At 50.7% G+C, this 15,000-nt stretch overlaps 1 protein-coding gene across 2 annotated transcripts in view; it reads right to left on the reverse strand.

Moving 5' to 3' along the window:
• Positions 1 to 15,000, reverse strand: part of elfn2a (extracellular leucine-rich repeat and fibronectin type III domain containing 2a) — a 104,259-nt gene that overhangs the window by 34,363 nt on the left and 54,896 nt on the right. For both annotated transcript variants that reach the window (XM_027029427.2, XM_035520730.1), the window contains one exon: positions 325 to 476. The gene's annotated coding sequence lies outside the window, so the exon portion shown is untranslated. The remainder of the gene's footprint in view (positions 1 to 324; positions 477 to 15,000) is intronic.

The following is a 15,000-nucleotide window of genomic DNA, read 5'->3' on the forward strand; positions in this document are numbered from 1 at the left end:
GAGAGAGAGAGAGAGGGAGAGAGAGAGAGAGAGAGGGAGAGAGAGAGAGAGAGCAGTTGCTGCTCTGAAAGCAGGACACTGACTGGCTGCAGGCACTGATGAAAGAGACGACCAAAACAACTAATGAACTGCTATAAAAATGACAAAAGGCTAGAAGCAGAAGTCAGAGATTGAAAGAGACATGGAGAGAGAGAGAGAGAGAGAGAGAGAGAGAGAGAGAGAGAGAGAGCAAGAGAGTGAGAGAGAGCAAGAGAGTGAGAGAGAGCATGTGTTCTGGGAGGCGTCCTGCATGACTTTGACCTTCGACCTTGTTCTCAACCTTACCGAAGTCTTCACCTGTTTCCCAGTGGTGGTCAAAACACGCAGAAGTAAATCGAGGAACTCCAGGCTCTGCTTCTGTGTGCTCTACAAGGGGTCCGAAAATCCAGGAGGGAGAGCAAGAAGACCGGAACCATCCGTGTGCCCGAAGACGAGTCCTGTACACCGAAGTAACGAGACAGAGAAAAAAATAGCTAGTTTTGCGAGGTGCGTGTCTGTTTATCCAAACTATACCAACACTTTAACTTTGTCTGCTTATTGTTGCTGACATTTCCATGATGTTTCCAAGCAACAGAAAATTGAGTCATTTAATTTCATCGACTCCTCCTCGGTTTCATTTAATCCTTGCACTGCGATCATCCGGCAGTTTATTTAGCAACTGTACCAAACACTGCCAGAAGGTCACAAGTAGCACCAAGCTGAAACTGTCACAGTCCACCCGGCACCCTGCCTCAGACACACACACACACACACACACACACACACACACACTCCACCTGTACCGTTCCCTCTCTCTAACCAAAGCCCACAGGTGCTTACACTGCCGTGCCTCACAACCTCCTGCTGCTCCATCGCATCTCGGCGCTCCGACCCCTCGCGCCCGCTCGCCCTCACGCTTTTTCCATAGAATAAAGGATCTCCCTATCTGTCCCCCGCATCTCCTTCCATCTTTCCCAGTGTCTCGGATGCAGCTCCAGAACCCGGCGAGGTCACTCAGCCACGCCCGCGCGCTGCTGACGTCTTCCCCTCTGTCGGCCTCTCTTGGAGCTCTACGCTGAAGCCTGGGGGCTCGCGCACGCTTTCACCGTCTCGTGGCACACGGAAAGAACGCCGCTAAAGATAGCAAAGCTCATTTCAGACCAATTAGAAAAAGACGTAGTTATCGCCCGAAGCACACAGCTGACGTCCTATCTGTGGACTGAATGCACTGAATTGTGGTCTTCTACGGGATAAATTATGGAGAAGAGACGTGACCAAATCTCTTCATTTGCTACTCGAGCTCTCATGAGACTCCCGTGAGACCCAAAAGAAGAAAAAAAAAGAATGCTAGCAAAATTTAGAACCGTGGTTGCTCATTTCTTAGCCGCCTGCCTGCGTTCGGGTCTGCTTCTTCTCAAGGTCAGGCAGACGATGGCTGAGTCGCTACACTGCAGGTCACTCTGGGACGCGCCGCTTCTCAGACACTTCCGAGAAACCCGGCGATTCCAGGAGACGTGGTGACATTTCACGCTCTTCCCTAATAAAATCTGCTGGGGTATGTAACGCGACACGTGGGAGCCGGAGGAAGTACATTTTCCAGAATGTTTCCCAATAATCGTGCTCATAAGAGGCAGAACGAGTCAGAAAGTGGCAGGCTGCAGGGAGATAATCATAAAACCCCCGAACAGGCTAACGGGGCGATAACCAAATAACGTGGAACACGAGACGAGCAAAAACAAACATGAAAAAATTAACTTGCATTAAAGAGTCGCTGGCAACCACGCAGGCAAGAGTTCACAGAAGGCGACTCTGTGAACCGCGTGTGCGTAAAGAGTGATGTGACAATTGAGGCAACAAGAGAAGGTGCCAACATGGGGTGGGACTGGACAGGCCTGAGTAAAGGTGGAGACTTTATTTACTCAAATCAATAATGATCAATATCTGTGGTGTTTTAACCACTGCCACTGAGTAAACATGAAATGGACCCAAGAGAGAGAGAGAAGTGTTGTGTTAGACAGAGAGAGACCTAACTCCACCCTAACTCAAAGGACCAACCAGTGTCCAGCACGAAGGTCAACATCCTTCCTCCGGCCCTGCAAGAGGGTCCATTCATTGTTGAAGACAGTGCCCTACACAGAGCCCTTACGGGGTCAGCACCATGGATAGCGCCCCGTGTCGACCCACTTCAGCACCGTGGATAGCGCCCAGCTCTGTGCCACTTCAGCACCAAGGACAGCGCCCGCGTATGCAGCCCCAGAAGAGTTTTTTTTTTGTTTTTTTTTTCCGTTTTTACCCTTAAAAAAACTGTTTCGTATAACAAAGGACTACACATATTTAAAAAAAATCTCCAAGTTATATAAACGTTCCTCTATTCAGTAGGTCCTTGCCGTTCTTTTGAGAGAACCACTTCTAGGTCTCCTCGGAAGAAAAACACTGCATCACTTTCTCATACAATCCACCCAAGACCACAGCTCGTACTTCTGACACAGCCTGAAGCCCCGCAATCAGCCGTCCTTTGCGGAGGCTCCGGAGGGAGGCCCTAAAAATGCAGGAAACGGTGAGCTGTGCAAGCTGAAGCAAGACAAAACCCCTATGGAACTAAAGGCGTCCGAGGAGCTGGGGTGTGTGCGTGCGTGTGTGTGTGTGTGTGTGTGTGTGTGTGTGTGTGTGTGTGTGTGTGTGTGTGAGAGAGGGAGAGAGTTGCTTCCTCTCATCACCACATCCCCGGGGCCTGGGAGAGTCCCCGAGTCCTTCATGTTCATTTATGAAAAAGGGCTTTCTGGCTGAGGGCGAAAACTGTAATGGCTAACACGGTTATGATCTGAGGTCTGAGATCAAACGTCAGCCCCCGAGGAAACAGTGGTCTCTGTTTGGAAAGCTGCTGGGAAAAAAAAAATCTGCTACATATATTAGGATGCTGTAATGCAACAGATTAATTAAATTAAAGAGTGAAATAAGGAAGAAAGTTTAAATTGCTAAACTCGAGTGTAACCGGGGTCGAGAAAATGAGAAATGATGAGAAAAAAAATGAATACTGCAGGAGAACGTGTGATCAAAGTAACCAGGGGCCAAGAGTTTTGACATATAGTCAGTGATCAGCCAAATTAAGTCAATCAACATCTTGGAACCAAAGACAGTTCAGCTAAACAACAGTTCAGCTTTGAGCCTGACACGTTTTTCCCTCTGTGTTGGCGTGTTGGTGTTTGTGTTGACTGATTGTTAACTGAGTAACTCTTTGAGTGTGAACGTTGCGTTGATAGTGGATGTTTAGCACCATCGGGTTTGTTCTTCACTGATTACGAGAGCTACACAAAACAGTGGAAATCGCATTTGATTCGATCAAGTGGTATTTTGTACTTGAATGCTAACTGCAGTCAAATTGTACTCGAATGATAACTAATACACCAATCCCGAGTGTTCTTTTCACCTCAATTTATCAGAAATAAAAATATATAGTGGTAATATTGCTGTTCCTAATGAAAAAATGGTCTCGGTCTGGTGGCTTTGAATCCGAAGATGGAAAACGTGCTGTGTAGCCTCCGGGATCTGACTGCTTGTGAGAAGGGTTCATCACAAGTGGGTCCACACTTCAGCATGAGGCGCACCGAGCTCCCGCTCACGGAGGTAAGTGTGGAGTGAGAGCCTCCGGCGTGACTCGATGGGGAAAGAGCCGAAGTCCTTCAATGGCGGGGCTGATTCTTCGGCGTCCCTTGCGATAGCTGGAGTGAGTCGGTAGCTGGCCTCGGTGCTGAACGGCCGGGCCAGCTGGCAGCCGCCGTCGGCCTGCCAGAAGACGACGTCTGCTGGCAGCGAGTGTTTGCCCGTCTCAAGTCTGCGCCTGACACCTCCCTCGCTCCCCCCCAGCAGCTTTCTCTCTCTTTCTTTCTCTCTCTCACTCTCTGATGTCTTTGCACGCGATCGATCCTCCTTCTCTCCTCTGGCGAGCGGTTGCGGATTTACCCGTCTCCCGGTTGGACTAAGGGGCTGCTGGCAGCTCAGCGGGGGCACCGCGCTGCCTGGATGCTGGTGAGAGGCAGCGTGTCGGGAACGCTGGCCGCTTCCCTGCAGGCGTGCGCCCTGTTCCCGCTCATTCGGCTCCAGGCCTGCGCCGTTGACCTTCCGGCTGCAGAAGGCATGAGTTCATTTATCTCTTTGTCTTTCTCTTAATCTCCCTGTCTCTCAATCTTTCCTCCTCCCTCGCTTTCATTTTCTTCCTCTCAAGTCAAGTCAAGTCAAGATGGCTTAATTCGCATGACTGTACAAAATATATAATTGCCGAAACCTTGTCTGTCTTGCTGTTACTGCCTTTCTCTCTCCCTCTCCCTCTCTCTCTCGCTCTCTCTGTCTATCTCATTCGTTCTGTGCTAAACTCTGCTCAACTCTGTGCTCAACTGCCCAGGGGGCCGGGGGGCCGTGGGTAATGTTAGTGGGAGCGTGCGGCTGTGTGCTAGTCTGGGGCCGGCGAGAGGTCGCGCGTCCCGATCCTCCATGCACCGCGGGCACGCTCCCTTCACACGGGCCCTAGCGTGGTGCAAGGCCCCCCACGGACCTGGAGGATAACGACACCGAGACGAATCGAAACTGCCAGCAAGCTCCCACGAAGAGATACCGCAGCAGCTGGAGACCCCAGGGGGCGTGGCCAAGAAGTACAGAGCGGGGGGGAAAGGGATGGGGGAGGAGCAGAGGCGTCTCGCAGAGACGACGGGTAGGCTGTAGGGGCCTTCGAGGGGTGGAGCCTCTGAGGGGAGGAGCCTCGATGCGAAGGAATCCTGCAGGGGTGGAGCCTCGGGGCGGAGGAGCTTCCACGGGGAAACTCATAGGGCTGGACTGTCAGCTTCTGGCGGTGGGAGGCGAGGGATCTAAACCCGGGCGGCCCTTTCCGTCACTGACGCTCGGTCTGGCCCCGGAAACGACGCGCCACGAGACGCGACAGCTGCCAGTACACCCCACGGACAGCCGCGCTCGTGCTCTGTGCACGCACACCTCCCGAGGTCCACCTTCACTGCCTTCTGCTCAAACACTCCGCACTCTCTCCCTCTCTCCCTCGCACTCAGTTTCTTTCTTCCTCTCATCTCCGCTCCCGCAGTCTGTTGCTCCCTACCTGCTTGTCTGTCATTTTCTCTCTCTCTCTCTCTCTCTCTCTCTCTCTCTCTCTCTCGCTCTCCCTTCTCGTTCTCCACGAACAGACTGTTTAATTACCATGCGCCTGGCTTCAAGGGCAGATGGGGCACCTGTGGCATGAGACACCTGCTCCCGCCGGCCTCCCACCGAGCAGCTCCTGCATTCCCAAACACTTCCCATTCTTCTCTCCGGCGCCGGGGGCTGTATGTAGGTCACCCAAACCCCCACCCCCCCCACCCCGCCTTCCTCCGGGCTGGTTTTTCCACCACTTTTACGTCTCGGAAAACAAATCGTGCATCGGAGACACCCGTTACTTTTTCTCCCTGCCAAGGCTGCTTTCAACATGTCTCATCTACCAGCTCGTGAAGCCAGAGAGCCGTCTACTGGAAAACGGCTCCAAAACAATTCCGGCCTCGGATCGCGCCGGGCACCTCGATCGCCTCCGACCCGGCTGCCTTCCGACGCGGCGGGGGGCGCGCACGGACTTTACCTATGCACTCCGACCGTGAACCTAGTCCTCCACCTGCAAAACGTAGCTCGGGGTGGAAGACAGTGGAGAGGCATCGTCAAAACCTGGGGCGCTTCGACGGTGCCTGTCAGGTCGAGCTCAAGGTTTTCGAAGACTTGCCTTTGCAGCTGAGGTGCTTGCATCATCGCTTACAGACAGCGCTTCAGACCTTTAGGTGCTTTAGGCTGCTCCCTGAGACAGCTGCTTTAAAAAGGATGTCCGGAGAATAGCTGATGGGGAGGCCCCGGAGGTGCCTGCTCCAGTGGAGGGGTTCTCATTCAGGGCCTGAATGAGACTGCATTTTTAGCCCTGTTCCTCGGTTTCTACAGATGTTTATGTCTGGACATAAAAATATTTCTTTCAAGCTCCCTGTGTTGTATGAGGGATTGAGGATCTCTGGTTGCTGGTCGGTGTGTAGTTGAGGGTTTGGCACTTGCCAGACTGGGCTGTGTTCAGGGTTCGTGTAGGTACGACCTGGTTGGGAGAGATCCAGTTGGCAAACGGTACCTGATGAAGTGGGCCAGGAGGTGGGACCTGTCGGGGGGTCGTGGGGGAGGTGGGTTGGGTGAAACTCCAGAAGCAACCCGCGTCTGGCGCGCACGACTCGCTGCACAACTCACCAGGAAGTCCAATTACATTTGGGTGCTTCGAGGCGGTCCACTTCCTTTCGACCTGCCACGCTCTCCGGCTCCTGTCCACGAGTCTGCCCTGCTCCCCTGGATTTACTTATGCCGAAGACAGGCGTCAGAAGCTGGAGCAATCTCTCGCTCTTTCTCCTCCAGTGGTTTTCTGAAAGGTTGCATCATGAAATCTCTCAGACATGAAAAAATACCTGTCTCCAGCCCAGCATGCATCTGTTCTCAGGGTCCGAAGCGCGCTCCGTCTCAGATGTCGGCTTAAAGGAATGGGAAAGGCAAAATGTAGCAGATCTTTTCCAAACGTACTAGAATCCTCCCACTGCAAGTCAGCCTGGAGAAACACCAACAACCGCTGACAGGAAGTATTAAAAATAGAAACAAAAGTCCTTTTATGACCTAACTTAAAATGCTTTAGAAAAATATTATCAAATGGCAAAAAAATTTTGCGAGCTCCAGTTTGCTTAAGTGCAGAAGCAGACACCTACCAATACACGCTTTATCAGAACTCTATCCTTTCATCTGTAATGCATGCGAATTCAGTACTGGGACAACTGGTAATAACCCTTCAGCATTTTGGGAGTGACCCACAGTTCCCCACCTCTAAACTCACCGCCCAACCCCCAAACTCACCATCTTTTCAGTCATGGCACTTTGACCACATCTGTCTATCCCCCACAAGAGAGCCATTTCAAAAAGGTGGCACAGGTGAGCAAAATGGTGTTCTCCAGTGGATCTCCAGGAGAACTATCCTCCACACGCCTGGGGCCAACTGGAGAGCTCCCGAAGGCCCTCGGTACCGTCTGTGCCGTCTGTGCTGAGCAGGACCAGTCTCGCGGAGCTCTCTCTCTCTCCCACTGCAGGACGTTCACGCATGGCACCAGCTCTGGGTCCTGAAAACGCCGTGCGCAGACGAAACGCGTCCGGCTGCGGGCGGAACGGATTGACACAACAGCGCAAAGGTTGGGAATATTCCAGGATGAGTCACTGGTGATCACACAGACAGAAACTATGCAGGGATGGATACAGACTCATGTAGCACCAGTCAGGGCTGTAATGAGATTTTGTCATGCCGTCGGGATAAACTATAGTGCAGCTTTTCGCAGTGTTCATTGAATGTGTCATCTGGGAGAGGGGCATAGTTTCAGAGAGAGGATCAGCCCTGGCAAGAGGCAGAGTCTGGGGGTCAGAGTCCTGGTTTAAGGGAGAGCTCTAAGTTAGAGAATCAACGGGAATCCTAGTCAACATAGTCCCAGCTCCTGGCCGACAGGAGGTAGGAATCTCCTGACCTGGAGGAGGTCAGAACTCTTGGCCATAGAAGGTCAGAACTGGACTGATGAGGTCACTTCTCACTGGGATGTTTTCAGGAGGAACAGACAGAAAACAGAGAGAGAGAGAGAGAGAGAGAGAGAGAAGGAACGAGACAACACTCACAAAAACATTGCCAACTGTGAGTGGTGAAGCTGTGTTCGGTAGAAACTAAAGCGTGAAGCCTCGGTTTTCGCATATAGTTCCACTAGCATGTCTCTCCTCACCTGCTAACACAGCAGAAAACAACTGATGGGCACATTGATGGCTTACGTAAGAATTCTTTTATGCTGGCTGTCACATTTCCTGAACAGTCGAATCGGCAACCGAGAGTTCCATCCAGTGTTTCCGTATGGGCTGCTTCAACGCCACCGGGGGTTTGTTTCGGGAAGGCAATCCGGGAAGGTTCCATACAAAGGCGAAGGCAGGAAAACTGGGGCGGAAAGACTCAGGGCCCCGTGGCAGGAAGAACGCCGTTAAAGCACAGCGAGAGAGATACGGCTTCTGCCTCTAGGAAACCACCTATTAGCTGCAGCCTGATGTTTTGGTCTGAAAGTGGGAGGCCTTGCCAAACAAACAAACAAACAATCAAAAAACAACAACGACAACAACAGCCCAGTCCCGAGCCGATCCGCACTGCAAACATCCGGCCTTGTTAAGAGACAGACGTCTCTTACTGCGGGGAGAGAGATTTTACCAAATTTGTTGTTTTTTTTTCTCAGCTCCGAAGCTGAAAGCTCAAGGCTCCGTGCTGGAGCAAAGGATTAAGACGATTTATGCAGATCTTCACAGTTTTGTGCTTAACCGTGATATTCCGGTCTAGAAGCAGGCCGTGCCCAGCCTGGGGAGGATAAGGAAAGGGGGAGGTGCCTCTGGCCAACACTCACCCAGTGCCATTACTCGAGAGATCCGCCAATGCGGAGTTTGTCGATCGGACTATCCCGGTCTCTTTAGCGCTCACCTGCCGCTCCCTCGTGCTACGCAGCCCGGACCACCAATTTCCTTAAGTGCGTTTACAAGGGATCACTCTCGTTGACATTTCAGGGCCCTTGGCCACACATAAGGCGAGGGATGGCCGTCACGTACCTGATTTAGATGTACATCGTGGTCTCTGAAAAATGGTCTGTTCCAATTTATCCAAAATTGACTTCCAATCAAGGGGAGCTTTACACAGCGAATTCTATATTTGGCTTGATGGGTGGCGTAGCGAAGCAAATGTGCTTTCATTTGTCTGTATCTGGTACTACGCTCCAGTATAGCAGAATCATGCAGGGTCATCAGATTCTGAGTATACGTACAGATGAGACAGATTAATAATCGAGAATGCTAATAGGACATGGGAGGCTGGGATCAATCTTTACTGTACCCAAACTGAACGCACAGAGAGAGAGAGAGAGACAGAGACAGAGAGAGAGAGAGAGAGAGAGAGAGAGAGAGAGAAAGAGAGAGGGAGAAGATGGGGGCCTCTCCAGTTCAAGGTGTGCCTGTCGTTTTTTACGCAGTAAGTAAAAAAGTTAAAAAGTCTTGTATTCAATCTTACCGGCACAGTTCTGTCTTCACATCTGTTTTGGCACTGCACTGAATGCCTTAAGCCCCATATACCCCGACTCTCTCCACGAGACAAGACCCTATGGGACCCCCACCCCGCCACCCCCAGATACACAACAGCCTCTAACATCCGTGTGCAAAAGGTAAATAAACCCTTTAATGAACTACTCAGGTGGCGAGAACAGCAACCAAGAAACGCACTGGGAGGGGCTCTCTCTCTCCTCCCCGCCTCCCCGGCGTGGGGTTATCAGGAAGGAGGCCCTGGGATTACAGCCAGACGGCCTCGCACTTGCACACACCGGCAGCGGGAAGATTTGAAAAAAAAAAAACAACCACCTGCAGCTGTAATCGTGGAAACAGGTTGGAAACTCACGATCGTTCTAGAAAATTCGAATGAAAGGAGCGTGTAGTAGGCGGGCGGCGCAGGATAGCAAGCAGCAGGGGAGTGAGGGAGCCATGAACCTGGAGTTGTACAAATAACAGAGCAGTTATTTCCTGATTTGTAGCTGTGTAATACGCTCTGTGCTGGATAGGCACCCTGTCAAAGTCAGTTACTCTGGAGTTCAAAAATATGTTGGGGTTGAGGGGGTCAGTATCTCCATCACTCTCTCTCCCTCTCTCGCTCTCTTCTGTCTGTCTGTCTCTCTCTTGCTCTCTCTCTCTCTCTTCTGTCTGTCTATGTGTCTCTCTCTCTTCTGTCTGTCTCTCTCTCTCTTCTGTCTGTCTCTCTCTCTCTTCTGTCTGTCTGTCTCTCTCTTCTGTCTGTCTATGTTGTGTCTCTCTCTCTTCTGTCCGTCCATGTGTCTCTCTTCTGTCTGTCTGTCTCTCTCTCTTCTGTCTGTCTGTCTCTCTCTCTCTCTTCTGTCTCTCTCTCTCTCTTCTGTCTGTCTATGTGTCTCTCTCTCTTCTGTCTGTCTATGTCTCTCTTCTGTCTGTCTGTCTCTCTCTCTCTTCTGTCTGTCTCTCTCTCTCTCTTCTGTCTGTCTCTCTCTCTTCTGTCTGTCTGTCTCTCTCTTGCTCTCTCTCTCTCTTCTGTCTGTCTGTGTCTCTCTCTCTTCTGTCCGTCCATGTTTCTCTCTTCTGTCTGTCTCTCTCTCTCTCTCTCTCTTCTGTCTGTCTCTCTCTCTCTCTTCTGTCTGTCTCTCTCTCTCTCTCTTCTGTCTGTCTATGTGTCTCTCTCTCTTCTGTCTGTCTATGTGTCTCTCTTCTGTCTGTCTGTCTCTCTCTCTCTTCTGTCTGTCTGTCTCTCTCTCTTTCTCTCTTCTGTCTCTCTCTCTCTCTCTTCTGTCTGTCTATCTCTCTCTCCCTTTTGCACACACAGAAGCCTAAAGCACAGGAGAGACCTAATGAAGGAGTGAAACTCACTGCTACATGTTGTTTAGGGGCTCTGCACGATCATTAAACTACACACACACACACGCACGCACACACACACACACACACATACCCACCACACACACACACACACTCACATGCACATGCACATACACACTGGCACATACACAACGTTCTAAACTCATTTCACCGAGAGAAACTGGCAAAACAGAACTATCTGAGGCCCACACACTACAGTTCTCCCTCCGCTGTGGCTTCCATCACTGTGGCACAGTAAAGCAATTAAAACGGAACGCGGCAGCACCATACGGCGCTGGAGCATTAAACACACACGCTCTGGACTCTGCCACCCTGATGTATGACGAGGAACATAAGACCGTCTGCTGTTGGGCTTTTCCCAGCTGACCCACCCGGGTCTGAGGGGAGCCACGTTAGGAAGCCCTGCGTGTTCTTTCTCCCACCAAAGCTGTAAACCGGCTCGCCGTGTGGGCGCTTTGCGGATCCGCCTCTGACCCTCAACGCGGCGGCCTCGGCGATCGCAGCTCAGGTGTCGCTGCCGGCAACTCGACCGAATCGATATTAATGCCTGTAATAAATACGGCCACTAATGAATGAGCGACATGTTTTGGGCGGCATTGCGGTGTGTGACGCCCGTGTGGGGTATTGTGCATTTTAATGGGCTGCAAGAGCCACGGATGCCGACATTCTCGGTCCAAATAGGATCTAAACAGCTATTCGCGACGTTGCTCGTTGCTCATTGATCAAGGACATTACACACACACACACACACACACACACACACACAGAGAGAGAGAGAGAGAGAGAGAGAGAGAGAGGGTGAAGACAGAGGACATTTAATTCATATTTACAAAGAGCGATAGCGGTGGTACCCCTCCTCCAAGTGCCCGTCCTGTACGCCACGTTGCTGCTAGATTAATGTGTTTATCCCACACACACGTACAGATGTCTCAATGAGACCAGACACAGACCACCTTTAATTAATCAAAAATTAACAGAGAGGGACAGAGTGGTAAATGACAATGCTCTCTCTCCCTCTCTCTCTCTCTCTCTCCCTCTCTCTCCCTCTCTCTCTCTCTGTCTCTCTCTCTCTCTCTCCCTCTCTCTCTCTCAGTCTCTCTGTCTCTCTCTCTGTCTCTCTCTCCCTCTCTCTCTCTCCCTCTCTCTCCCTCTCTCTCTCTCTCCCTCTCTCTCTTTCTGTCTCTCTCTCTCTCCCTCTCTCTCAGTCTCTCTCTGTCTCTCTCTCCCTCTCTCTCCCTCTCTCTCTCTCTCTCTCTCTCTCTCTCTCTCTCTCTCTCTCTCTCTCTCTCTGTCTCTCTCTGTCTCTCTTTCCCCTCTGTCTCTACATTCTTGACTCTCTCTGTCTCTCTCTCTCTCTCTCCACACACTCACTCTCTCTCTGTCAATTCAATTCAATACAGTAAGCTCTATTGGCATGACTATATGCAGTACCAGTATTGCCAAAGCAGTATTACAATAAACAACATGAATGACCCTTAATGCGATTAAGGGAATGAAGAATTCGGTTATAATAATGAACGTGAAAAGAACTGGTATGAACTAATAATTGGAAGAAGTAAAGAATTCAAGATCTCTCTCTCTCTCTCTCTCTCTCTCTCTCTCTGTCCTCACGTACTCCCCCTCCTGCCGTTCTTCCCTACCCATAAATCAATCATGTCGTAACACCCCTGCATCGGCAGGCCCCCGGACCTCCCTCCTGATTCAAGCCGCCAACCAGAGCCTCGGCTATTTCGGCGGCGGGCGTGAAAATGGCTCGCTCTGCTATGGCAGATGGCGGATGTTCAGAAAGCACTAATGAGCTCCGTCGCTGGCATCTTCGGAGGCCACCCCCCCCCCCACTCCAGCTAGGAAGACCTGTTCTCCAACCACATGGCCTCAAAAAGCTGTCCCGGAAGAACCGTCCCGCCCGGCCACCACGTTCTCCTCTGGATGACGCTGCCCAGTCAGTCCGGGTACAACAGCTGGGAGTAAAAATCGCGATGTCATGCAACTTTACTAACCGCAGTAGGCCGCGGTCGCTCCCTGTGCCGAGGTAATCAACGCAGAGGTAATCAAAACTGCGATCGGGTATACAAACTTTCCTGAGAGGCTGCTTGCCTGCACAGCTGATGAAGGACATTCTGTTTCTCTCCATGTATTTTGCGTATTTCACTGCAATGCCAAATATATAATATATGTAATATATAAATATATAAATCTGAAGAAGACTCCAGGTGAGTAACTGCAGTGCAGTAAGAGATGTGGAGATACTCGAAACTGTAGTGAGGTACACAGAGTTTCCAGAGAAACAGGACATTTGGGACAAAGGACATTCATCAGCTGGGCAAGTAACGTGCTTCACAGCTTGCGACGGCTGATGAAGGACCTCTGTCTAAAACGTTCCGTTTCTTGAGAAACCTTGTGTACTTCACTACAATTTTAAATATCTCTCTCTATATATAGATGGGCAGGGGGTAATGCGTCAGGAAGGGCCAGACGTGTGCAGATCAGTTTATTATAAGAGGGTAAATCCAAAAATCGTAGTCAAAAAAAGAGTCCAACAAAACAGCCAAAGAGAAACAGTCCTGAAGGCAACTAAATACAAAGGGGCAATCCAAAAAAAAAGTTACAAGGAGTACAGGGAACACTGGGAATACTGAATAACGCTCATTACGCTCGCAGGAATAGAGGCACTACTTGAGAAGGAAGCAGCTAACCTACAGGAATTAAATAGAGCTAAAAACAGGTATATAATATTAGTACGCAGGGGACGATGATCTCCCCAGAGGATTCTGGGTAATGTAGTGAAGCGCCCCAGTGTTAGCCTCATTGGTCAGGGCCAGAGGGCTGCATGACAAAGTTGCCATAATTCATATTCCACATTTAGATTTTAGTTTATGTCCTTTTTCATCTTTATATCTTTTCAACACAGATAAAAACTTTGCTCGGGGTGTTAAACCACAGATTATTTTTTGTGCGTATGGCTGCAGAAAGATTCGATGGGCAAATGCTTTTTCCACAGCGCCTTTGGAAATCAGGACTCCTCATTCTCGACTGCCCAGTTCTGAATGTAACTCATGTTCTCCTTCTGACTGGCACTCGGAGGCAGTATGAAAGTGCGTGGCTGATTCACGTCTCGCGTGGGCGTCTTGGCATGGCATTTGACTGGCAGTCGATGAAGTTGGCAGATTACGCGCGTCTGTCCAGTACAGTGGGCGACGGGCGGGGGGTTGTGGGGGTGTGTGCTGTTTCCAGCGTTTTAGAGACGGGGAGTGCGTGTAAGGGTGGTGTCGGAGTCAGGTTAGGGATTGGGTAAGGGTGTGGGTGTGATTGTGGGTGCAGGTAGGGATGCGGGGGTGGATAGGGGAGCAGGAGACTCACAGGAAGAGGATACCTGAAGCGCTACAGGAAAGCAGGATAAAAACAATAACTGATAACAAAAGAGAGTATCCACGCTCTCCTTCCACATGGCTGTCACTTCCATTGCTCTGCCTTTTCTCTGAGTGCTGTTCATTGTCTTTCTCTCTATCTCCCTCCCTCTCGCTCTCTCTACCTCTACCAGCTTGTCGAGGGAATCAAAGCTGCTTCTAATTAAGACAGGCCAGCAGCTTCATTAGTCAACGGTACCGCTGAAGAGATTTACACTTCAAAGCGGGACAGAGACAGAGAGAGACAGAGAGAGAGACGGAGAGAGAGAGACAGAAACGCACAGAGAGATACGCGCGCGTGTGTGTATGTCAGAGAAAAGAAGGAATGTTGAAAGAAAAGATCATATTCTTCTAGCCTATGGATGACATCACATGCTCGTCATGCTACTGACCAGTCAGCCACAGTGCACAAAAGGGGAGAAACGTCCCATCTGCTGCTGTGAAACCAGCTGTCAATCACGTGTCAGCATGGGTGGGGCACAATGGGTGGGGCAATCCCGAACCTGAACACCTTGGTATGGCATTAAGCCTCAAACAAGCCTGCCTCGTTAGTATTCCTCTCGCCTCTCAGCGTACTCCCGTGAAACGTGAGAGTCGCTGCGCTGCTAAATATTTACACGGGGTGTGCACTCCTGGTCTTGCCCGTGACCGCCAGTGGGGAGTTTACTCTTTTGCATGGTAATTCGGCCGATTAATTATTCACGAGCGCCTCCGTCGTGATTGGACGCGATTTGCGCCGGCTTTGTAATGTGCCCGCATCAATGATTTAGCGGATGGGCGTGTGCACGGCAACATGCCTCGAGCGAGCACGTCGCCCGAGGGTCCGAGGTTCTGCTCCAGCTGACCCTGAAGCCCAAGCTAGTTAAAACACTGATATCACCAACACACATCCGCCATGAAGAATAATGAGCATTCACAATGCAAAATAATGTAGTTTAACCGAGGCTGGATATAGGAGAGCCTGTACTTTGCGCAGCCCTAGAGAGACTGGATGTAGAGTCTTGGGTGAGACTGCATAGGGAGACCATATGTGGTACAGTCAGAGATGCTCACTGTTAGAGACTGCGTTGTTCTGGTGGTT

The sequence above is a fragment of the Electrophorus electricus genome, chromosome 21, assembly GCF_013358815.1.
Source record: "Electrophorus electricus isolate fEleEle1 chromosome 21, fEleEle1.pri, whole genome shotgun sequence".
Taxonomy (NCBI): domain Eukaryota; kingdom Metazoa; phylum Chordata; class Actinopteri; order Gymnotiformes; family Gymnotidae; genus Electrophorus; species Electrophorus electricus.